This window comes from Erpetoichthys calabaricus, chromosome 11 (genome assembly GCF_900747795.2).
Source record: "Erpetoichthys calabaricus chromosome 11, fErpCal1.3, whole genome shotgun sequence".
Lineage (NCBI taxonomy): Eukaryota > Metazoa > Chordata > Cladistia > Polypteriformes > Polypteridae > Erpetoichthys > Erpetoichthys calabaricus.
The window spans coordinates 24,894,729-24,921,619 of NC_041404.2; the positions used below are offsets into that span (position 1 = coordinate 24,894,729).

At 40.4% G+C, this 26,891-nt stretch overlaps 1 protein-coding gene and 1 long non-coding RNA gene across 3 annotated transcripts in view; one reads left to right on the plus strand and one right to left on the minus strand.

Annotated features, from left to right (window-relative positions):
- The window catches only part of fstl4 (follistatin-like 4), an 808,779-nt gene that overhangs the window by 505,950 nt on the left and 275,938 nt on the right, over window positions 1-26,891 (minus strand). The gene's annotated exons all lie outside the window — the stretch shown is intronic.
- Window positions 1-26,891, plus strand: part of LOC127529563 (uncharacterized) — a 512,543-nt gene that overhangs the window by 167,575 nt on the left and 318,077 nt on the right. The window lies entirely within an intron of this gene.

The window sequence follows — 26,891 nt, forward strand, 5'->3', positions numbered from 1 at the left end:
AAGCCATAGCTCATACGAAGCCCCGAGGGATCTACTGTACTGTATGTGCCAAGAACAGACTTGTAAACTTAAAATGTTTTATGGAATTTAGAAAGATGAAGGATGGTAATGATGCAGCAGAGTCCTTCAAAATTCGAAGGTTTTCTTTTCTTTCATCAAGCATAATGATAATGTTGGAATGGACAACAGGAACAGGTATAATAAATGCATGATTAGAAGAGACAGATTTAGGACACAGCACAGGAGACGCGTCTTCACTATGCGCCTATGAAACAGGCAGAAAGAAGAGTTTATTGGAAAGTTGCCAAAAATTGAAATCTACTGGCAACTTAAATAATCCAACAGAAAAGGCTCATTTTTGTCAGTTTTGTCAGATTTCCGCTCCGAAAATGTTCAGAATCTAAATTAGACGGGTGTATACAAGTCTATTTTATTTTTACAACAGATGAGAAACAGATGTATGCCCACCAGCCTGGAATGACTCAAAGATTTAGCAGTGAGCTAACTTATGAAGTCCCAAGTTTGCAATGAAGGCTCAAAGTGCCCCTCGTACATCTGTGTGGGCAGATTGTCCTAGAATATGGTCAGAAACTCTGTATTAGTGTCCGTAGTTGTCGTTATTTGTTTAAAAAATGCATAAGGAAGAGTCAAATGAAAAAAAAAACGCTACTGTAAATCAAACTAAACTTCTTTATGGTTCGATTTTGGACTCAAACAACTCTTTGACCCACACCTAAAAGGGCAGGGACCAAACACAGCACTTGGGATGCCTGCCCTTGGCACCACACAATGGTCATCACGGGGCTAAATCCTGCAATGCAATGATCATCTGAACTTAATGATAACTCTATGAGGGTCCTATGTACAAAACTTAGGAAATGTCGCTCCCCGGATCCCTCTTACACTTTTGGATCTTGGGCAGTTCCTTTTTGTCTCCAAAACTGCCATTTTGTGAGTGGGGGTGGAAAGATCTTACAGGGCAGCATGACGTTTATCTCTGAATAGACCACTGTAGTCTGAGCGGAACTATGCACCCTTAAAATCAAGGGCCTGTCATTCCATAAAGTTCTCCCATGCCTGGCTATCCCTAAACGGTTCTCTTGTCAGTAGTGGGATGATGGTGGGTAGTGTGAGTGTCAGGGTATACATACTAGGGTGGTTGCCCCATTGCAAAGGGAACATCTCCTCACAAACGCCAACACATTCCCCTAGAATATACTCCTCAGCTGCATTCTCTCTCCATCTGTCCATTTCTGGTAGGAGTTTTAGGCTTTCAAGCCTAGACAAACCTTGTAGGCAGGTTACTCAGTTACAAGGACTACAGTGGCCTTTTGTCAGTTAATTCTCCTGAACATATTGAGGGTCTCTCTTCATATAAGTAATATTTGACTCCCATTTCCTTAATTTGAATAAATAATTATTAAATATCAATCTTTTTCAATAAGGTTATTTACTGATGAATTAAACCAGATTACAACACAATATACCATTGAAGTTACAATGTAGGGGCTTAGTAGTAAGCATCCACCCATCCATTCATTTATTATTAAACCTGTTTAATCTAGCTTAGGGTTGGAAGGACTGTACTTTATTTGTCCTAAGGGGGAAATTTGGCTTTTCATAGAAGCTCTTTAAATAAATAAATAAAACAAATATCACACCACACTATACACGCAAGAATTACTAAAAAGAAAGAAAACTTCTGACTTAGCTAAAATGAAAAAGGGCACTCACAGTCACGCATGCACTTACACGGATTTGCCATTTAACTTAATGTCTTCTGAATGTGGAAGAAAAAGTGGAGCACGTGTAGAACACCACACTAGTCATGGAGAAAATATGCAGACTGCACCCAGACTAAAGCCTAGTGTGCGAGAGAAACCCAGGGGGTCGTAGATGTAATTTTACCTAAACCGTCCTCTCAACATTAGTACCCCAAAGAATTTCTAACAAGCTCAATATTTATCTTCCAAAAATGGCATTTTCCTCCGCAAACTAGAGATGTGCAATCATTTGACAAAGGTTGTTACAGTGTAAAGCAATAAACCTGCTGGAATGAACCCTGAAGTACCATGAACACCAGGGACGAATCTACCCTCAGGGAATTCTGGGTGAGCATCCAAGAGCCTGTGATGGCTTGGTGGCATTTTCACTAAATACCCCAATTTGCACCTATCCCCCCCTCAATGAAACAATCCAGTATTTGCGAGTTCAAATGATCAAGGGGGTACCCCCTCCCCAGGGGCAAAGAAGCGATCAAGTCTCGTGTCGAAATCAAAACAGAGAAACCTCATGCTGCATGAAATGACCTCGTATCTGTGCTCTGCATTGTTAAAAGAATGATCAACTATCTGTTAAGGACATAAGTCAACCAGGGGCCTATGGGGGTCTTAACCCGGCCACTAGCAACACTTAAGTAGTTTAATTTTTCATTGTTCCACTGCCATAGGTTTGATGCCACCTAGGACTATACTAGCCTGGAAAGTACATTGAAAGGATCTGCTAAAATGTTTCATGATTCCATACGAAGAATGTATGGTGGCATTTACCAGTGCATTGTGTTACCTGCAGTTAAACTTAAACTTGAAACAGGATGTGTGGAAATTTATGTCAAATGAGGCCACACATCAATCAATTGAATATACTTAATTTAACGAGTGATTTTCACAAAAGACACCATTACATATTGCTTCATAGAATTGAGAGTGTAGAGGTGATTTAACCACTAGGGTCAAGTGACCATAATGTAATACAATTCTCAGTATTTTGTAAGAGTACAGATGCAAAGACTAAAATTGTTAAGTTGAACTTTGGTACGGCTAATTTTGAGCAGATGCGAAAAAGTCTAATACACTGGGATAAGCTTTTAAGTGTGGAGATGGTCGAGGAGCAGTGGAACAGGTTTAAAAATGTTTTACATGTAATGCAGGACAGATACATACCTAAATTTGGAATTAATAGGAAACTAAAAAAAACTCCACGGTGGATTAATAAAGATTTAAAAAAAACTGATTTATAAGGCATATAAGACTAATGACTGAAAAGTGAATCGTAGAGCGTATGAGAACATGAGGGCAACCATTAAAAAGGATATCAAGGAGGCTAAAAGACAGTTGGAGAGGAATATAGCAGATAAGGCGAAAGACGACCCTAAGAGATTCTTTCAGTATTTTAGTAGTAGAATAGTCAAGGAGGAGGTCAAGTGCATCAGAAATAGTAAAAGGGAATTAAAAGATACAGACAGTGAAATAGCGGATGACCTAAACTTACATTTTTCTGAGGTGTTTACAAGTAAGGAAGTGGATAACCTCCCAGAGGTACTAAGGAGGTACTGAGGGTTTTGGAAATTGTAGAGGGAGAAGTGCTGCTCAGATTAAATAAGGTGAAATCAAACAAATCACCGGGACCATATAATATTTACCCTTGAGTTCTTAAGGAGGCTAGCGAGTACAGATATAAACCCTTGACACATATTTTTAGTAAGTCACTGTGCACTGGAGAGATTCTAAAGGACTGGAAAATGGCAAATATCATGCCATTATATAAAAAGGGTGACAGGGCAGATCCAAGCAACTATAGGCCAGTAAGCTTAACATGCATCACAGGAAAATTAATGGAAGGAATTATTAAGGATAAGATTGAACAACACCTGGCAAGGACAGGAGTTATTCTGAACAGTCAGAATGGGTTCAGATGAGGGAGGTCGTGTTTTACTAACATGCTGGAATTCTATGAGGAGGCAACAAAAGGATGCGATCAAAGTGGAGAAGATGATATTATTTACCTGGACTTTCAGAAAGCATTTGATAAGGCGCCACATGAGAGGTTGGGCATCAAATTAAAAGAAGTGGGAGTTCAGGGTGATGTTTTCAGATGGGTGCAGAATTGGCTCAGACATAGGAAGCAGAGGGCGATGGTGCGAGGAACCTCATCAGAACTGGCCAATGTTAAGAGTGGTGTTCCACAGGGGTCAGTGCTAGGGCCGCTGCTGTTTTTAATATATATAAATGATTTAGATAGGAATATAAGTAACAAGCTGGTTAAGTTTGCAGATGATACCAAGATAGGTAGATTAGCAGATAATTTGGAATCCGTTATATCATTACAGAAGGACTTGGATAGCATACAGGCTTGGGAAGATTTGTGGCAGATGAAATTTAATGTCAGTAAATGTAAAGTATTACACATAGGAAGTAAACATTTTAAGTTTGAATACACTATGGACAGTGAGAAAATCGAGAGTACACTTTATGAGAAGGATTTAGGATTCATAGTGGACTCTAAGCTATCGACTTCACCTACAGTGTTCAGAAGCCATTAAGAAGGCTTACAGAATGTTAGGTTATATAGCACGATGTGTGGAGTTCAAGTCCAAGAAGGTTCTGCTCACCCTTTATAAACACACTGGTGAGGCCTCATCTTGAGTATTGTGTGCAGTTTTAGTCTTCAGGCTACAAAAAGGACATAGCAGCATTAGAAAAGGTCCAGAGAAGAGCGACTAGGCTGATTCCAGGGCTACAAGAGATGAATTATGAGGAAAGTTTAAAACAGCTGAGCCTTGTCAGTTTATGCAAAATAAGATTAAGAGGTAACATGATTGAAGTTTTTAAAATTATGAAGGGAATTAGTCCAGTGGATCGAGACTGTTATTTTAAAATGAGTTCATCAATAACACAGGGACACAGTTGGAAACTTGTTAAGGGTAAATTTTGCACAAACATTAGGAAGTTTTTCTTTACACAAAGAACGATAGACACTTGGAATAAGCTACCAAGTAGTGTGGTAGACAGTAAGACGTTGGGGACTTTCAAAACTGGACTTGATGTTTTTTTGGAAGAAATAAGTGGATAGGACTGGCGAGTTTTGTTGGGCTGAATGGCCTGTTCTCGTCTAGAGTGTTCTAATGTTCACAAAGTGCACAGCAATAAAGTATAGTGCAACAAGAGTAAAATGAGAATATGAGAAAACTCTAATAAGTAATACAATAAACAGGGAAGAGTATAATAATAAAATAATAATTAATTATAATAACAAAGCAGAAGAAAATAGAAACCTCCCAACAGTTATACGATTTTCTAGCCAACTTAATCCAGAATGGGGGTGTGGATGGTGGTGGAGCCTATCAAAGCCAAACCCTGGAGAGGGCGAGCACAAACACACAGTCGCACACCAGACAAACACTCGGGCCAGTTTAGCGTCATCAATTCACCTAACCTGCAATTCTTAGGAGAGCCGACAAAGACAGCAAGAACATGCAAACTCCACACAGGGAGGACCAGGGACGCAAGCACTGGTCTCATTACTACAAGGCAGCAGTGTTACCACTGTGTTGATATCTGAAAAGAAGATAAAAATGCCAATAATAACAACAAAAATTTATAGGCACATATCCCAAGTTCAAGGAAATTAAATATTAAAACAAGAAAAACAGAAACAGCAGCTTCTGCAGTCAAAAATGAGTCACTGCAAAAATATCAGAAACTACAGAAATACAGTAAAGAAATTTTTAAAAAGATTACATCACATGCATCAATACATATTAGTGAAAAAGGTTTATTGGCACTCCATTCAGGATTACTTATTGAGAAAGGCTCTGGACTTTTACACCCTCAGCAGGAACATTAGAAATTTGATAAAAGAGAGGAGACCATTCAGTTGCAACATCTCATCCAAATACTTCCTAAACAAGACTGGATGGATGGCTTATACTTCCATTTTATATTTATATGAATACAGAGTAAATTAAAGTACCTAAAAGAGAAATATCAGTTACATTGTGGGTGTGGGATTAAGCAGTACATAATCCTGTGATAGAGAAAGTAGATTAAGCAAGTGAATGAATGCAGGAGATTTAACTTAGAGAACAGCTGCCGAATATGTACAGCATTCTGCATTCATTTTTTTGTGTTACATCAGGAATTTGTTCATTTATTGTCGAAACAATTCCAATGCATTATCATCAGGGGCTAATATATCAAAAACAAGGTAGTCATTAAACCTGGACTGGGTGGCAGTTTTTTGAAGGGTACACCCACATGTGCCAGTTTACATTGTCATTGAACCCTAACACGTACTGTATGTCTTTGTTATGTTGGTGGAAAACCAAAAACCCACACATGTCAAGAGAATATGCAGAATGCACACAAACAGTACCAAGACTGGATTAAAAATGTGCTCAGAAGCTGTGAGGCAGCAGAACTGACTACTACACCCTTGTTTTAATCCAACTAAGCCGACATTAGGATCTCTGGCGGTTGTAGCCCATCTCAGCAACACAGGAGGCAAAGCAGAAACCTACCCATTATGTGAGACCAGTCTGCTCTTTTACTACGAATGTTGTGGCATACATGTAAGACAGAAAAATGTTTACTACAGTAGGTTTAGTCATATTTTCATATATTCTCTGATAAACTTACCCATGAAAAAATGTCCAGTAGTTTGAATGTGCAACTCACAAACTTTATTCGATATACAGATAAATACCAAATACACACATATGTACATACTGTATATACACAACCCACATTGGGCATATTGCACCCAGTAGTTGACCACATGTGGAATCTGCACATTCTCACTTTGCCTGTGTGGGCTTTTCTCCATTGCTGTGGTTTTCCTGAGTTACAGACATGCAGGTTATTAACTCTTTGAGGGCTGAATATTTTTTGCAGGCAACTCTGTTTTCTGAAAAGCACACAAAGCAAAGGTTTCACATGTAAACCAACGTAAAACGTCTGTTGCTGTGGCTGCTGTCAACGCCTGTTCAGTGTCTTTCGTGGCTGTGTAGGGACAGCTCAGTGGCCAGTAGGAATGTGTGGAGGGCCGGCTGCCCGGCCTGTCTTCGAGTGGCAGTGCGACACAATCTGGTTTGTACCTCTTGTCATCGTAAGTGGTGCTCCTCCCTGGCAAACATTGCTGTGGGCGCATCAGCTACACAAGCGCATTCAACACCACGATCAGCTGGGGACCGATCAGCTGAAGCCGGTACCTCACTTTTGTTTATAATCCCCATCTTCAGATCACTTGCATCAAATTTGGAGAGTCCGATTTGGCGATAATACACAAAATGTCGTCCACGGAGTATTTTGCTTTGTGCATTTCCTTTGGTTTCTCGCCAGATGTCAATGCCATTTTAGAGGTTGTTTGCTCTTTGCTACTCATGCATGCACAGGTAATCGAGGTCAAATCAACAAAGCTAACTTTCTTTCTAACAAAAGAGAGTTGAACTAAAACATAATAGAGAGTTTTGTAGCCGTTTATGGCTGATTACCATCCTCTACTCCTGAATTTCGACAAAAGTTGACATCCGCCCCAAAAGAGTTAAGTTAATTGATGGTTCTGAACTGGCTGATCATAAGTGTATGTGTGTGCATAAAGAAGCCCAGTAGTAGATGGCTTACTAGTCCAGGGTTGCTTCATTCCTTCCATAAAATGTGTCCCCATGACCCTGAACTGGTTTAAACAGGTTTGAGAACGGTATTTTAAAGTATCTCTATTATACACACACACACATGCATATATATATATTTCAGCTCATTTCAGCTCATCTTCCCATCCGTTTCTCCTGGTGAGGGTCGCGGTGACAGCAGGCCAACCAGGTCAAGCCAGGTTTCCTTGTCTGCAGCTACAGATTCCAGCTCTTTATTTATTATATATATTCAAAATTCTGCTCCATCACTGAACTATTGCTGGGATAGGCTCTGTCCCCCATGACCCTGAACAGGATTTATTTTGGACTGCTAATGAATGAGGTTAACATGAGCCTTATATTTAACTGTTAGTGAATTAACTTACATTTAAAAAATACCAAAATATTTTATATCACAAAAAATGTCAAAATTCATCAAAGAAAGCAACTCGGGTCATTTGACACATTAAGGCAAGTTCATGAAAAGGACAAAGCAAATACATTCCCACTGAATCAGATCATAATGTATTATGGATATGCTGATAAATAAATAATGGCTGACAAGCATGAGAGAATTGAGGCTTGTGCAGTCACCTAGTGGTGCACTATAAAATATTGGGCCTCAAATTTATGGAGAATGCAGTTATTCTGGGCTCAAAACATTAGAAAAAGAGATGAGGGAAAAAAAGACGACTATGGAATAGAGAGCACAGATAATGAGCTACAGTTCATACTCAAATTGGGAAACTGTATAATTTTATTCTAATACAGTTATTCCAACATGTCACTTTTTTAATAAACACAATTGCTAAATTATTGGAAAAACAACAACTTGTGATAATGAAAATTTTTCTTACCTGCAGGTTTCCTAGAGGATATAGAATTGATATACACATCCCAAAACGTTTACCTACTTACAGTATGTCCATATGGAAGAGCAAACAGCTGGTAATTCAAATGAGAAAGTGGCTCTTAGGCATTAATAAATTAGGTATTAGTAACACACACGCACACATATATATACAGTATATATATATATATATATATATATATATATATATATATATATATATATATATATATATATATATATATATATATATATATATATATATATATATACACAGTATATACAGTACAATCAGATTGTGACACAGACTACGAATGCCGTGAATGTAATTACCCCGATCTACATGCTGTCAAATAAATGAACCACACGCCGTGGCGCAACGTTAGGGGCATCGCCTCTGGCGCTGACGTCCGAGGTTCGATTCCCGAGAGGGAGTGCAGTAGAGTGTGAACGCCTGATGAGCCCAGAATTAGGGCGTAACACGTGTCGCGTACTCTTTGCATTATTTGACAGTAAACTATTTCAACCATATATATATCTATATATATCTATATATATATATAGTGGCCATTAGAGGGCATAACTAAGCCCCATACACCAGACACAACTATACCACACATAGTCCTGGGTTCAAACCAAGTGCTTTTATTTTAGAGAATACCTTTAACAGGGTTCTTTTACTCAGTAAAACACAGCACAGCACAATCTTTCATTCTTTCCTTTAAACCTCCTCAGGCAAATGTTGCCCTACTCCTCTCCTGACTCTGACCCTCTGAGTGAGGTGAGGTTCCTCTGTTACTCTGGACCCAGGAGTACTTCCATTGCTAGGACATTGCCTAAAGGAAGCAACTCAGGGTCAAGCAGAAGCCTCCCATAGTAGGAATAGTCTTTCCCTACAGCTCCTCGTGTTGGCACCCACGGAACCTAGCAGGGTTGTCCAGTGGGACTACAGTTCCCAGTATGCCCTGCAGGCATGTACACGGGCATACCGGTCCAGGAGCACTGCCACCTAGTGTGTCAGGGGACCATACATTCTTGACAGGCTGTCTCCCTCGGCCCTTCCTTAATATTGGCCTCCCGGCTGGGTATACACCTTCGGTCCAACATTGCTGGAATGCCAGTCCATCCATGCTGGCACACTGTGCCAGTCTTTTGACAGTCCTTCCATGCCATCCTCACCTATATATGTATATATATATACTGTTAGACACAGTTAGTAACCTCTCCTTCTCTTCCTACAAGACTGGTGGCAACACTTTCTGTTTGACCTGGAAGCTCCACCTTGACCAGTCACACATATATAAATGAAACAAAACAACCAGAAGGTGCGGTTCATGCCATAGACTGTAACTGTTGGAGCCAGATTGCCCGCAGTAACATCCCAACCAAGATCTCTATGAACCCGTAAAAAATATGTTCATTTTATTTGCATTTTTGTTTTGAGTTTAAATCTAGCATGACTGTTATTAAACAGGGACATTCCTTGGAACCCCAACACTTCATCCTGTACTGTCTGTTTTTTCCATGCATATATACTGTATATATATATGCTGTGACAAAGGCGCTATACCAGCACCTGACCCGACCCAGACAGACACAGGAGGCACACTTATAAAACAAATGTTTTATTTTTCTTTTCTTTTCCCTGTGGGTAATGCCTTCCCCGTTCCCACAGGCACAACACAGTCCCAACAAGCACTAAGCACACACACAATACTTTATCTTCTTTTCTCCTCCACTCCTCTCCAGCATGCCTTGTCTCCCTCCTCTCGACTCTGGCTCTTGGACTGGTGGTTGCTGGCTCCTTTATAGCCCACCCGGAAGTGCTCCAGGTGTTTGACGACCCATTTCCAGCTGCACTTCCGGGTCTGGAGGAAGAACCACCCACATGGGCTCAGGAACCACTGCAGTGCCCCCTGGTGGCACCCCCGGATCTCAACAGGGTCATAGAAAACTCCATCTCTCACTGGACTCACTGTATGTCAGTCCACTTTTCACGAGAGAACTACTTAACGGATTTAGTTGGGTTCTTTTCTATAATTTGCTTGAACATTTCGGTTCATTTTCTGACTTCTCTCATTGAGCTATCATAGTTCGGTTCTGGCAGCGTTTCTTTCGCGCTAATCTGAGAGACAGGCTCAGGAACTCAGGCTGAGGGGAGGGGGAAGCATGACGTCAGGAGTAGGGAGCCAGGCGAGGCCCTCCTCACTCACACGCCAGCCTCCGTTTGAGTCGCTCTACCTCTCACCACATGTTGACGCGTACCTTGCCTCTGCTTAGCTACCGATACCTGTTTGTTCAGCAGACATTATCATCTAGAGATTGTTAAGGAGTAACGTTTGACATTTCTGAGGGAGAGATCAGAGCTACGTGTGTTTTACAGGGTAGCTGCTGATTGCCAGAGATACCATGGCCATGTGCTCTTCTCCTCACGCAGGGGATGCACTCCTGTCAGAAATGAACACAATCAGATACAGTGGCAACGTTTGACGTTGGAGCGTACCTACCATCTGCTTGGCCAGAATTCCATTTTTTTTTAAATTGATTTTTAAAGTTTGTCCTGTTTTACTACTATGTGGACGGAGCTGCGGGGGACAGCTAGTGTTGTATATTGTCAAGAGTGGTAGGCTATGAATACAGGAGCTAAGGTAAGAATACAAATGAATGAAAAGAGAGACAAAGAGGGTTGTCTGTCTGTTTGTTATCACCACAGGTCTGATGACTCGGATAGCGGTCACTAACCATTGTTTGGCCCGTCTCTTGTTTCTACCATTATTCACATCTATAGCATATGAACACTAGTATAAAAGTCTACATACAAAAACATAAATACATATATAAATACATGGTAGTTATCACTATTGCACCAATAATCATGCCATTGAAACAATGGTTACCTTTTCACAAGGCGAACACATGCATTTTGTGCACATGCATGGACAGAAAGTTGGTAACCCTGACAAAAAATGTTTCCAAGTATCTACTTGCATGTTGGGATCATCACATGTCCAGTTTAATAATTTGTCAACACAACAGTGCTACTAGGGCTGCCTTATTTACTAATAACAAAGGCCATTGAGACTCGGAGTAAAACTGAGGGCTGTGGTCAAGTGAGAGTCCACAAGCAAACACTTCTCTGTTCACACCACTGATACTTTAGTGCTCAAGACAAAAAGGCACACCAGACATAAAGCTCTAACCCACCCTCAAACAAGGTCATACTTCATTGACACTGTGGGACTGTACAGATAGTGTGGCATTGTGGTTTAACAATTTGGACTTCAAACCCTGAGGATATCGGTTCAAATCCTGCTACCATCACTGTATGACCACGAGCAAGTCACTTCACCTGCCTGTGCTCCAAATGGGAAAACAAATTAAAAAAATAAAATCAATTGTAATTTAAATGTGGTAAGTCACCTTGGACAAAGCCATCAGCCAAAAAAATAACTGTACATGTGCTGCTTCTGACGCTGAGGTTCTTGGTACAATGAACAAAATCGTGACCACAGCTACCTATCAGGATATTCTGTTCAGAAAACACATGTCTTCTTGCAATAGACATCATTCGGTTCATGGATGGGCTGTCCAGCATGAAAATGTCTCCAAATATAACTAAAAAATTAATGTGGAATAGGTGGTTCAAAAACAAAATAAACAAATTGCAATGGCTTTTCAGGTACCAGACTTCCAGACTTAAACGTGTCTGAAAAGCAGTAGTCAGAGCTAAAGAGAGCAGACCACCAGTGTAGACCAGAGGACATCAGCTTGTACAAAGAGGACTGGTCCAAGCTTCATCCCTTTGTGCAAACCAACCTCATTAAACATTATAAGACTGGGCTTGGTGCTATTCATTAGACTGTGAATCAAAATCACTAAAAAAACAAAACACTGATAGATCACCACAGCAAAGTAAATACATTAATAAATAATAATATTCAAGACCTAATCAGTCAAAATCATTTCTAAGATACCCTCTGTTTAAATCAACTTTACCTTTCAGCTATTTCCAGAAATCTGCGGTGATACTGCACTGCAAAACAAGAGTTTTTCAGGAAAAATCAATCTATGCAATCATAACATCCAATGAAATATTCTGCACAGTTTGAGTCACATAGCTGCTCCGTTCTACAATATGTACCAGTCGCAGGTTAGACTATCAAACTCGAGGGGATGATAAGCAGCTGGGTCCTTTAACAAATGCACAAATCAATCCAATCTGCCGAAGCAATTTACCTCTAGCTATGTTTCAGGAGGTTAACATTTCAGAAACCCAATAACAGAAATGCATTGTGGTGTTCATTACACCTGCACCTATACCGTACCTGTCTATTAAAGAGACCTTGGCCTTAGTTTATATCAGCAGTGGGACAAAAAAAAAACATAAAACAAATCATTGATTTGTCAAGACTTTCAAATGTCTACTGATTTTCTCGCCATGGACAATCTGTAACAAGCTCGATAGGTGGTACATTATTTAAAAGCTAAACCACTGATGATAATAAAGCAGCAGCCGTAGAGAATTGTGGCCTCTTTGACTGCCCTCTGTGTACACACACACACACACACACACACACACACACACACAACTCACTGTATAATCATCTCTGTAAAGCCTTTATCAGTCATACTTTCTTATTATGAGCATGTCCTTGGTAAGCGGATACCCATCCATGATACACTGGATATAATATGAGTGCAACTTAAAGCCTCATGGGTGACACTCCACAGTGGGACACACAGACCTTGTTTTTATTATATTGCTCTCCTTGGGAAACGTGACGGGACTGATGTCTGTTTTAAATTTCTGACTTAAAACTACACTCATAGGCTTTCACTGGGTATTCTGGTTTTCTTACCATATTCCAAAAACATGACAATTAAGTGAACTGGCAGCTCCAAAACTGGCCCTTTATGAGAAGGTCTTTGGAGGTGTACCTGCTGATGTACTGGTACACAATACTCTCCAAATGTGCTTCAAACTCATGGGTTAATGGCTGGATGGATGGAACTATCCTCACTGTTCAGTGAAGTAGTGGCCTGATTACAATTTTACCTGGGTTGGCTCTTGTTCTTTTGCCTAATTCTGCCAAGATGGATTTTCTCCAGGTTTACATCTGGAGTATGTGTTTACAGAGAACAAACATAATCTATTTAATATTTTAGATCTTATACTTTAGTTTTAAAATTCAAGTGGGCCATCATAAAAAAAAACCTTTTATTGAATAGGAAAGCATCCATGTGGACAATTAGTTTAGGATGCTTTGTGGAGATACTGCTTATAAAACATCACCCATAATTATTAATGTTGCCAGCATACTTCAGCTGCCACTTTACTTTGTTTGTTAGATCCAGCCACTCAACCAAATCTCTATTAGTAGTTTATGCTTTTGTTGAGTGTTTGTGTTCAGAACATGGATGTATTGATGAGATTTGTTTATTCTAATCTATTAGATTCATTTTTTAAACCTTTTTACTCCAATGCAAGGTCACGGTGGTGAAGTGCTTATCCTTACAGGAAAGATACCAACCTTGACACACACTTTGATTGATTTCAAGTTGTCAGTTAACCTAACGTGCACCTTGATAGAATATGGAAGGAAACCAAAATGCATAGTATTGTCATTTCAGCGCATAAACATTGCTAAGAAAAGGTGGGAGGCTGCCTAAAACTCCCATAAAGCAGGATAAGATCTTCACCTGTCTGCCCAGGTATAGCAACACCCAGAGGCAGCCAGACCCCCAAACTCTGCATGCAGATGTCAGTCCACAAAGGTCTAAAGATCAAAATATATCTTAAATGTCCCAAGAGATATCAAAAATGCCAAATAATTCAGAGGAACCAGAAAAACACTGGCTCCAATTCAAAATCTTTATAAAAGATGAAAAATGTATTAGTAATTTAAAAAGAAGCAAAATGGCAAATGATGACAAATAAGGAAGTAGGGATTGTTTGAAAAGGCAACTCACAGAAAACAAATGCAAAGATAAGATTCAAACAATCAAAGGCCAGAAACAGAATCAACAATCCTCAGAACAAGCACTATTTGAACATCAATGAACAACTAAATGACTAACTCCCACTGAGGGCAGTCCTTTGACAGTGGTGCCAGGTTGGCCCCGCCCCTTGAGGTTCCACCCAAAAACACAAAGAACATAAATACACAATGCATCAATACTAAATAAAAACAATAAAAATAATATAAAGGAAAATACACATAAATCCTGGCTATAACATAACACAATGAAAATATCCTATGCAGACATAATGTGTAGATTCTGGAAAGTGACCTGGGATATGAACAGTTGAGACAGAAACACTACTGCACCACTGTGCCACCCTAATGTAAATGACGTGTTGAGGGTGGTGTCATGCATGTGTGAATGGGGATCAGCTTTCTGGTACTGCTGAAGTAAGTGACACCAATTTTAGACAAGAGGGGGCACTGTCACTAACTGTATCTAGGAAGATGCCTAGCCCCGCCCAGAGCTGTCTCCACCCCTTCCACTCTGGTTGTTAGGAAGGTGGAGTCTTATTTTGATTCTTCCCAACGTGGACAGAGCTCCTGTTAACACAACCTTTTTGCCAAAACCTAGCAGGCTATTAAAGGACGTTTTTATTTTGTGCCATGTGCAATTCTTTTTTTGTTTTCTGTTGTGTCAATTAAGTGATGCCCCAAAACTTCTCTTGGCTTTGTATGGTCTGTACACCCGGTCACAGATGGCAGAGCTCATTTTAATAGCTCCGGAGGCAAAGAACTAATTGAGGCAGTTACTTCTAGCTTAGGCGTTCATTAAGAATAACGTTTAATAAAGTAGGATTTTGGTCACGTAATCAGTTTTGTACAATGTATAATGGATTACTTTTCAGTTAAATGTACCAATAGCATGCCTCCTCATGGTTAGAATGTGTATCCTGTATGTCTGTGTCAATATATATATATATATATATATATATATATATATATATATATATATATATATATATATATATATATATATATTTTATATATATATATATATATTTTCATGGCATTCGTAGTCTGAATCACAATCTGATTGTATGGGTGGTTACCTACCAGGTAACGCTTGTGGTTGGTCAACAAGTCGGCTAACATCCGCCACGGTGCCCTCTTTCAGTTGCGAGAAGCAGATCATAGAATGGTTGAAATAGTTTTACTGTCAAATAATGCAAAGAGTACGCAACACGTGTTTCGCCCTAATTCTGGGCTCATCAGGCGTACACACTCACTGCATCCCCTCTCGGGAATCAAACCTCGAAGGTCAGCACCAGAGGCGAAGCCCCTAACGCTGTACTACGGCGTGTGGTTCGTTCATTTGACAGCATGTAGATCGGGGTAATTACATTCATGGCATTCGTAGTCTGAATCACAATCTGATTGTATGGGTGGTTACCTACCAGGTGACAGTAAAACTATTTCAACCATATATATATATATATATATATATATATATATATATATATATATATATATATATATATATATTAAATGCATTGGGTAGTGTCCATCTGTCATACAGTTACTCATAAACCACTGGGGCTAGAACCTTGATCTTGGTCTTAATGAAAAGCTTATGCCATGATGCAAGTGAAAAATGTGGTTAGCAGCCACCTATGCAAAGTTTTCAGACTGTGTGTTTTTCTTACAGCAAATTGCTTAAGAGGGTGACATGGCAGAAAGAGAAAGAACCGCAGCGACATCTGCTGAGAGTCAAGTACAGGATACAGAGTGCACATGTGACTAAGACGGACAAAAGCTTGTGCAAGCAGTCCTGTGTGTAAAGTCCTCACATGTAAAGTGATCATTATGATTACAAAATACAGTGCTACACACTATGATGGCATGAAAAAGAACTCCAACAGCAACATCAAGCAAAACACAGGAGGTGCTTCAGAGACAAACAACGACAAGAGGTCAGCCAGACTATTGAGCCCTTGAACAGCTGGCAATTACTATGGCTCATTGACATGCCAGACATAATCCATGCTACAGAGTGCAAGAACAATATCGACAAAGAAACGTATGGCAACAAACTGGGAGACTGTCAAATACTCTCAATTTCTGCCCGTATGCAAATATTGCTTTCATATCCTTACATCAAAGTTTGGTCACACAGCCCTACTTACGAAACATACATCAGAACCACCTTTATTTGAGGACTGGAGGTCCACATGTTTCCTAGTATTAGATATTTTGTTTATGTATGTGTATTAAATATTGGAGAAAGGCTTAAAATCATCTCAAAATGTGTAATAATAGAGAAAATGATGAAGGGCATATACATTTTCACAACACTGTATATAAATACACATATGACAGATAGATAGATAGATAGATGATAGATAGATGATAGATAGATGATAGATAGAAGATAGATAGATGATAGATAGATGATAGATAGATGATAGATAGAAGATAGATAGAAGATAGATAGAAGATAGATAGATAGATAGATAGATAGATAGATAGATAGATAGATAGATAGATAGATAGATAGATAGATAGATAGATAGATAGATAGATAGATAGATAGATAGATAGATAGATAGACTTTACACATTTGCACACAGATGCAGAGCACACACATATACATTTATAGAATATTCTCTACACTCTCACACACACAAAGATTCAAAATCCAATTCTATCATTGAGATAAAAGTTGTTTAGCAACAGCCGGCATTATATTTTCCAGCCAATGGTTTTAAACACTGATATTATGGATGCCAAATGAGCAAGCCGCCCAGAACCATTCACAAGGGAGCAGTAAAAGCTAATTCTGACCCTGTCCATCATTTATAATTCAACAGAAACCAGGGTTAAAATAAGTGCAGAGGCAAGTGACACATAATTTATATGCTGTGAGGGAGAGACAGCAGTCTCTGGAATCATAAAGTTTGAATAAGCATAGTTTTACGCTCAATGCATCTGCAGCTGTCCACAAGTGTACCGCCATTAGCTCCATTACTTTGGAAGAGTGACTCATCCCCCTTTGTTTCCCTCCCAGTCTGTCTGGATAAAAATGGAGTGAAACGTCTCCAGGAGTAACATCAACGCTGTCAGCACTACTTCATAAACAGTTCACTTCACGCAGAATGCGCCGCCGCCGCCGCGGCTGCTGTTCCCTAATCAAATGCAACTTCAAGAAATTGTGTTTGGCTCTATAAGGAAAATGCCAAGGTTAAGAGACAAAAAGAAAAGAAAGGAAAAAGAAAGGAAGAAAAAAGAATTCTTGTTACCGGGGCAGATTTTCTTTTGGATGAAGATGCTCTTCTGTTTGCAGATGGCACATAACTGTGTTTCACACATTTGTCCTTTCAGGTTTAATAAGCATCTCACACACATAGCGAGGTCAGGCATGTGCCAGTCAAATGTTGGACCATAAAAGAGGAGCAGTTGGCACTGGGGATGCCAAGGGTTTGGGGGAGGGGGTACAGTTGGCAGAGCTGGAGGCATTCTGGGTTTGACGTCAGCAACAAGTTCACAATGAATGTGAGTGAAGAAATACTTCTCAGGCTTTAGGAAAGTGGGGTTGTGTGTGTCTGGATTTAATACACTGCCCTTTACATTGTTAGATTTTCTTTTACTTTCTATCAATTTTGTGCAAACATTTAAGAGTATATTACATCGCCACGGGCTTCTGCTAGTGTTGCTGTGTTCCCAACAGACTCATTTAAGACTTCACACTTTACTGTTATGTACACAGCACATGACATAATCTGTGTAAGTTGTAAGAAGTGTATGCACTGAGTCATCCAGTCCTTTGGTTTTAGATAAACAAACAATGTAAATTTAATGAAAAAAGAAACATAAAGCCTTGGGATGTGCTGTGAATGAAGTATTTTAATTATTTTTGAGTGGAGTGTAAAGTAGGTATGAAGAAGAAGTAGGTGGGTGTGTGTGTTTGCTCCCCCCTTGAGTCCAGTTCTAAATTAGGATAGACATTGGCCTCCCATAGTTCTGCATTGGATCGATATTAAATTCTCAAAAATGAAGAAATAAATCAGTGAAAATATAATTCAATCCAGCGTTCCTTCATTTTTACCTGGAGATGAGCAATCAGGTGGTGTGAAGATTTAGAATAGGATTGCATCAGCAAAAGAAAATGACATTTAAAAAAGTAATCAATACATTTTCAGCCTGATCAAAGTTTGCATTACACCTCAGCTAGCCCAGCCACACTGGATTCTTGCCAGCATCAGACTCATCTGTAAAGCTCTTATATTAACTTACAAGGCTATCAATGCCAAGGCACCAGAAATAAATGTCTACACTTCTTAACCCAACAAGAGACAACTGAGGCCTTATAACATCAATCTTCTCTTTCTTCTCTTGCCAGTTTTCTGTACAGTTTGTAGGTCCTAACTTCTGGAATTATGTAGGTGTGTCTCTGAGGCTTCATAAATTGTAAAGTTTCTTAGATGTTTGTTAATTCTGTTAAATGGGGGCATTTGTAGTTTACCGTGCTCTAACTTTTCAGTTTAAAATTTCAGTTGATTGCTGTTTCCACAGTTCTCTTCTGTTTATTCTTCGTTTACAATTCCTTTAACTGTCTGTCAATACACAAGTACTAAAGTTCTAAATTCATTCAGCATATGGACTTTCCAGTTTCATATTTGATGACAATACATCTAAGTACAGAAAAATACTCTATCAATAAAAAGTGGTCATGAGTCCCTGTTAACAATGAGTTCAAGATGGACATCCTTTACTGCATCAAGCTTGATAGAGTCTGCCACACACACTGCTCTGTGCACAAAGAGCAAAATAAAAAACTGTAAATGCCATATGATCTCATTTCTGTAGCAATGTGCAGGCACACAGAATACACAATTTCTTAGACAGGCAGTTATAATTTGAGGCACTTTACAAATTCATACAGAAAGTTTCTTTCCTAACATTAGACGGACAAACAGACAAAACATTTTTTATTTTCGGGAGAACTCAGTTTCAGTTATATGTAAGGTTGGGAGCATGCGCTGACGACCCACTACGTGCAAGATAAAAACGAATTGATTTATTAATGGGCGGTTTCACAGTTTGGACTCACATTGCAGCCCAGATGCTATCTATGAGAAGCTGGCACCTTCTCCTCATATCCCAAAGGTGTGTGTGTGTGTTAAATTAGCCAAGTGTGCACTTCAACAAGCCAGTGCTCCATCAGAGCTGCTTTCTGCCTTGCCCTAAATGCTGCCAACTTGGGTTTTTATCCGTCTGCATGCCTAGGCTGCAATAGGCAGGCTAAGACAATTCAACATACTCACTTACAAATTAATTTATTAATTTACTGCAGACTTTGATAATACCTTTGACGTTAAAGACATTCACATTGAAGTTCTCAATGAAGAGACCAAGGATGCAGATGGCTCTCCCAGTTCTTCACCATATTTCTCCAAACAGAAAGCTGACGATTCCACTTTGGCGGGATGCTCTGCATCACTATAAGCACGGTGGCGCAGTGGGTAGTGCTGCTGCCTCGCAGTTGGGAGACCTGAGGACCTGGGTTCGCTTCCCAGGTCCTCCCTGCATGGAGTTTGCATGTTCTCCATGTGTCTGCGTGGGTTTCCTCCGGGCGCTCCGGTTTCCTCCCACAGTCCAAAGACATGCAGGTTAGGTGGATTGGCGATTCTAAATTGGCCCTAGTGTGTGCTTGGTGTGTGCTTGGTGTGTTTGTGTGTGTCCTGTGGTGGGTTGGCACCCTGCCCAGGATTGTTTCCTGCCTTGTGCCCTGTGTTGGCTGGGATTGGCTCCAGCAGACCCCGTGACCCTGTGTTCGGATTCAGCGGGTTGGAAAATGGATGGATGGATGGATGGATTATACAGCTTATCTCTAATATGTGTGTCAATGCTTAAAATTAAAGCTTCATTTGCACAAATTTCCACAGATGTGCAAAATAAATTCATGTAAAGATTTGTTAAGAAATGTCAGGAAAGTGAAACTGAAGGATACACAAATTAAGGAAAAAAATATATTGTCAGGGCTGCAGCATATAAATCCTGTTTATCAACTCTGCTTGGGCTCTCAGATCATTTGCCATGTATCTTGTTAGCAAACTGAAACCACACTACTCTGTTTAAAATTCAACAAGAACAACAACAACAAAAGAACAAAGTTTGCTGGCTGCAAAGAGCAGAGGTTTATCTTTTTTAGTGTCGATAAATGACAAATGAAATGTCAACCACATTTACTCTAAGGAAGATGCATGCAAGAAAAGCTGCGGGACCAGATGGAGTCAGTCCTCAAGTTCTGAAGGCCTGCGCTGACCAACTTTGTGGTGCCCTCTGTCACCTGATCAGTCTGTCCCTAAGGCTTCACAAAGTGCCACTGTTGTGGAAAACATCCTGCATGGTTCCTGTTCCAAAGAAGGCAGGCGCCTCTTCACTTAATGACTACAAACCAGTGGCACTTACATCTCACACCATGAAGACCTTTGACAGACTGGCTCTAGACTATAGTAGGCCTCCTGTGGTAGACCACCTGGACCCACTGCAGTTTTCCTATCAGAAGAGACAGGAGTGGAGGATACAATTTTCTATCTGCTCCACAAGGCTCATTCCTGTGTGAACTGAAATATATGAAGGTAAATGAGCATATGGTGTCCTGGATAATGGACTATTTGTCAGGCAGACCGCAGTTTGTGAGACTCAAGGACTGTGTTTCTGATACGGATATGAGCAATACAGGAACACCACAAGGACCAGTCCTGTCTCCTTTTCTCTGTACACCTCAGACTATAAATATAACACCAGGACATGTCACTGGCAAAAATTCTCTGTTGATTCTGCACTTATGGTGTCTATTGATAAAGGGGATGAGACAGAGGAGAGGTGTCAGGTGGAGAAGTTTGTTTCTTGGTGCAAAGAGAGTCGTCTGCATCTTAACATCAGTAAAACCAAGGAAGTTATTATTGATTTTCACCACACCAAAAAGCCTCAATTTCCATTCACTATTCAAAGAGTAGATGTACAGGTGGTCCACTCCTATGTGTACTTGGGGGTCTGCATCAATGACAGGTTGGACTGGTCTAGTTACACAAAGGACCAATATAAGAAAGGGCAGAGCAGGCTCTTTTTTGTTGGAGACTGCATTCCTTTAATGAAGGAAGTGACATCCTTCACATCTACAACTCTGTGATGGCCAGGTCAATATTCTGTGTTGTGGTGTGCTGAGCTGGTAACATCACTTCAAGAGAGGCCTGCCAAATTAACAAGCGAATTAAAAGGCGGGTCCAGTTATCGGACACACTGTGAAGCTCCTGGTGGTAGAAGCAAAGGAGAGAATTAAAGCAAAACTGAGTGCCATTATGAACAATGTTGCACATCCTCTCTGTGACACACTAACACTGAGGACTTTCAGCCAACAAATTATTCAGCAGAAGTGTGTCAAGAAACATTACTGGGGGGGGCTCCTTTATACCAACACTAAGTACACCTGCATAATGCCTCACTGGGACTGTAACTGCCAAGTCAGTAGTTTTATTTCTTTTTAATTTTCCTTCTTGTGCATATATGATATATATTGACTATATATATTGACTCAGCTTAGGACTTCACTGGTGCACCAAAATTCTCCCAGGCAAAAAAAAGAATAATAAAAAGGTATAGTTTATAGATGTTCTGAAGTCAAAATTTCTCCACCATAAATTGTTTCTGTGAGACAGTGGAGTCAATGAAAAATGCCATTTTGGAAAAAATTTTAAAACTTAAAAAAAATAATAAGTTACATTTATTTTATGGCATAAATATATTTCAAACTCAGAATACTAATTGAAACCAGTAATGGCGCACTGCACGTTACACTTGACTTGAGCCTTCATAGTTTTCATCCTCTTTCCCTGTACATTTAGTATTCGTTTGCTCAGAGGTTGATGCGCTTGCTGCTTCCTGCTGCTCTTCTTTTCTCCACTTTAGTGGCCCGTGTCCTCTCTTCTTTCGTCGACATCTTTTCACATTAAAATTGATTAAGTCACTGTTTGTGTTGCAATTACTTAGTACATTTTCCTTAATGTTTTCACTTAAACTGGCACTTAAGTCTTCAATCTGCCTCAGGAATGACAAAAGATATGAAGAGGTAGGGGAAGTGATGGTGAAGGTGGTAGGGATGAGAACGGCGCCTGTACGCATGCGCCGCCCTGCTGGCCACTGCTGAGAGTTGATTCTCCAGTACAATAAAATAAAATAAAAATAAAAAGAGGAATAACCTTGGAGGTCAATCATCACCCCGAAAGCGGATAGTAGACGTCACGTAGTATACAGTGCATCCGGAAAGTATTCACAGCGCATCACTTTTTCCACATTTTGTTATGTTACAGCCTTATTCCAAAATGGATTAAAATCAATTTTTTCCTCAGAATTCTACACACAACACCCCATAATGACAATGTGAAAAAAGTTTACTTGAGGTTTTTGCAAATTTATTAAAAATAAAAAAATTGGGAAAGCACATGTACATAAGTATTCACAGCCTTTGCCGTGAAGCTTGAAATTGAGCTCAGGTGCATCCTATTTCCCCTGATCATTCTTGAGATGTTTCTGCAGCTTAATTGGAGTCCACCTGTGGTAAATTCAGTTGACTGGACATGATTTGGAAAGGCACACACCTGTCTATATAAGGTCCCACAGTTGACAGTTCATATCAGAGCACAAACCAAGCATGAAGTCAAAGGAATTGTCTGTAGACCTCCAAGACAGGATTGTCTCGAGGCAAAAATCTGGGGAAGGTTACAGAAAAATTTCTGCTGCTTTGAAGGTCCTAATATGCACAGTGGCCTCCATCATCCGTAAGTGGAAGAAGTTCGAAACCACCAGGACTCTTCCTAGAACTGGCCGGCCATCTAAACTGAGCGATCGGGGGAGAAGGACCTTAGTCAGGGAGGTGACCAAGAACCCGATGGTCACTCTGTAAGAGCTCCAGAGGTCCTCTGTGGAGAGAGGAGAACCTTCCAGAAGGACACCATCTCTGCAGCAATCCACCAATTAGGCCTGTATGGTACAGTGGCCAGATGGGAGCCACTCCTTAGTAAAAGGCACATGGCAGCCCGCCTGGAGTGTGCCAAAAGGCACCTGAAGGACTCTCAGACCATGAGAAAGAAAATTCTCTGGTCTGATGAGACAAAGATTGAACTCTGTGGTGTGAATGCCAGGCGTCACGTTTGGAGGAAACCTGGCACCATCCCTACAGTGAAGTATGGTGGTGGCAGCATCATGCTGTGTGGATGTTTTTCAGCGGCAGGGACTGGGAGACTAGTCAGGATAAAGGGAAAGATGTCTGCAGCAATGTACGGAGACATCCTGGATGAAAACCTGCTCCAGAGCGCTCTTGTCCTCAGACTGGGGCGACGGTTCATCTTTCAGCAGGACAACGACCCTAAGCACACAGCCAAGATATCAAAGGAGTGGCTTCAGGACAACTCTGTGAATGTCCTTGAGTGATCCAGCCAGAACCCAGACTTGAATCCGATTGAACATTTCTGGAGAGATCTTAAAATGGCTGTGCACAGACGCTTCCCATCCAACCTGATGGAGCTTGAGAGGTGCTGCAAAGAGGAATGGGCGAAACTGGCCAAGGATAGGTGTGCTTGTGGCATCATATTCAACAAGACTTGAGGCTGGAATTGCTGCCAAAGGTGCATCGACAAAGTATTGAGCAAAGGCTGTGAATACTTATGTACATGTGATTTCTCAGTTTTTTTATTTTTAATAAATTTTCAAAAACCTCACATAAACTTTTTTTCACGTTGTCATTATGGGGTGTTGTGTGTAGAATTCTGAGGAAAAAAATGAATTTAATCCATTTTGGAATAAGGCTGTAACATAACAAAATGTGGAAAAAGTGATGCGCTGTGAATACTTTCTGGATGCACTGTATGTGTACCAAATTTCAGGTCAATAGATCAAATGGTTTGTGAGCTGCAGGTGATTTTAAGTCCTGGACAGACAAATGGACAGCCACGGTAGAGTATTATATGAGAAGATATATTCAAGGTAAAGATAGCATTCTTCCTTGATCTTAACATTAGCTGTGGTGGAAACAACCCAAAATCAGATATTCTCTACAACAGTTTTTTTTTTTCCTTTTCCTTCCTTCAAAATAGCAAACAATTTATATGTAGAAGGTTAGAAAGATCCCATTTTTGTCCAGAAAAGAGAAAGTTATTGTTTGAACAGTTTTTACAGCAGTTTGCAAGATCAGGTTGATCCATCCATTGTCTTGACCAGTTAACAGGTAAGTAAACGATAAAAGAATACACAGATTTTCTTCTTTGAAAAAAAATTAGTGTTCCACAATTTACTTGGGAATACAAAGGCAGAAAATTATGAGAAAGTTCTAGAATATAAAAACTAATTTTCTTGTTAATGTGTTTTTGGAATGTCTACGACAGTGTACAGACAAACAGCAGGCTTAGACAATGAAAGGACAGATACTCATACGGTGGCTCATTTAATTTGTGTCACCTTTCAAGCTGCATGGTCAGTTTTCATAAAGCTACTGTGATAGACAGCCAGGACACCCCGAGGATTGAAGGATGGGGGGAGGCAGCTACTTTTGGACACTGCCTCCCCCAAAATACTAGATGGCAACTCCCCTGGAGTGTAGCGGTGCCCGCAGGGAATCCTGGGACTTGGAGTTTGGTTTCTCAGCCCTGTTGGGTACGTGGGTGCCGCCAGGAGGAGCTGTGAAAGGACCAAAGGAGCCATGCCTCATCCATAGCCTGGAAGTACTCACAAGTCACAAAGATGGAAGCTCCGAAGTACTTCCAAGCTGAAGAAAAAGTCAGTTCTCCATCCGACCCAAGGACTATTTAAAGGACTGCTGTGAGCCCAGCAGGCGAGCCGGAGTCGGGAGGAGTAGAACAGAGCTTGATGGGAGGTGTGGAGGAGAGATCTGAGTTTAATTATTGGGATTATTATTGTTGAATTGCCTGTTTATTGTGGTGAAGGTGCTAGAGGGCACTATTACAAAAAGAAAAGAATTAAAAGATCTTCTTGTTGTTAAAGGGGCAACAGCGACCCCTAGCGTCGTACAGCACCTAGGCTTAGCATAGGAGACCTGAGATTTCATTGGGTAAAGAAAATGCAAATCCTTAGGGCTTGCATTCATAAGTTTTTCTTTTCTGGTGTTAAATAAAATGATTCTGTTGTGCACATTTGAATTCTGGCAGCAGACACTTTGGACCTATAAACGTAATATTCAAAAACAGAATATTTGACATTAATGGAACTTGAAAAATGTTATTTACCTTTAATTGTGAAATTCTCTCCTACTATTTTTCTTCATCTTCACTCTCTGCCTCCCTTGTTGTATCATTCGTCATTATTTCAGACACATATTTGTTTATGTCACACCCTAATCATATTAACAATACTAAAGCTGTACGTTAGATATAGTACTTTTAGGTATGATAAGCTGGCAACAATCAGTTTTTCAATATTTCATTACTCTGACAAGGAAAAGTTGGTTATTAGGTTGCATCCTCATCTCATTATTTCAGACCACTTTTTCTGGGGAAGGTCGTGGTGGAAGCAGGCTAAGCGGGTCAGCCCAGGTTTCACTGTGCTCAGCTACAGTTTCCAGATCTTTCTGGGGAATTCCCAGGCCACCTGAGATATAATCCCTCCAGAGTGTCTTAGGGCTGCTACAGGGTCTCTGCTGAGTGTGATGTGCCCGGATCAATTCTAGCAGGAGCCACCGTTGCAAGATGTGCAGACCACCTCAACTGGCTCGTCTGGATCAGGAGAAGGAGCGACTCTACTCTGAGGCTTTTGTAAATGACTGAGCTTCTCGACCTATCAGAGCGTGACAGCCTAGCCACCCTGTGAAGAAACCTCATTTGTGCCGCCTGTACTCACTGTCTCATTAGTTTGGTCATTTCTCACAGTTTATGAGCATAGGTGTAGACAGGGATGTAGATCAACCAATAAGCCAAAGAGTTTTTTCTTTAGACTCAGCTCCTTTATCAAAACCACAGACGAGTACAGCTGCCACTGCTCCAGTTCGCTGGTTGATCTCCTGCTCCCTATTTTCATCACTCATAAACAAGATCCTAAAATGCCTGAACACCTCCACTAAAGGCAGTTGTCCCCTCACCTGTAGAGAGCAATGCAGTCTTTTCTGAGAGAGAACCAAGACCTCAGATATCCCAGCCACTTCACACTCAGCAGCAAACCATTCAAGTACATTCTGAAGGTCACAATAAGATAAGACAAAGAAGGAAGCATCATCTGCAAAAAGAAAGAGCTACACCAAGTCTCTCCAACAGGACAACCTCCCATCCTCGACTGAGTCTTGATATCCTTGATAATATGAAACATTAGGATGCAGCCTATCACTTATGAGTCTTAGGCAACTGTATAATTGGGTTAGAGAATGGATGAAAAGACAGATTTTTGTGTGTCAATACAGCTTCACTGCAGATGCGAAAAACAGGTTCAAAGTACCACTGTTACACTCACATGACCAGACGTCAGAAGTTATGTTTAAACTAACACCTAAATAACATTCAACTTTTATTAGTATTATCACACACGTGCATTTGGGAGTCAATCAAAGGGGCCAGAAAACGCCAATTCCACGCCAGACTGGGGGGCAGCGGGTTTCATTGAATCTCTC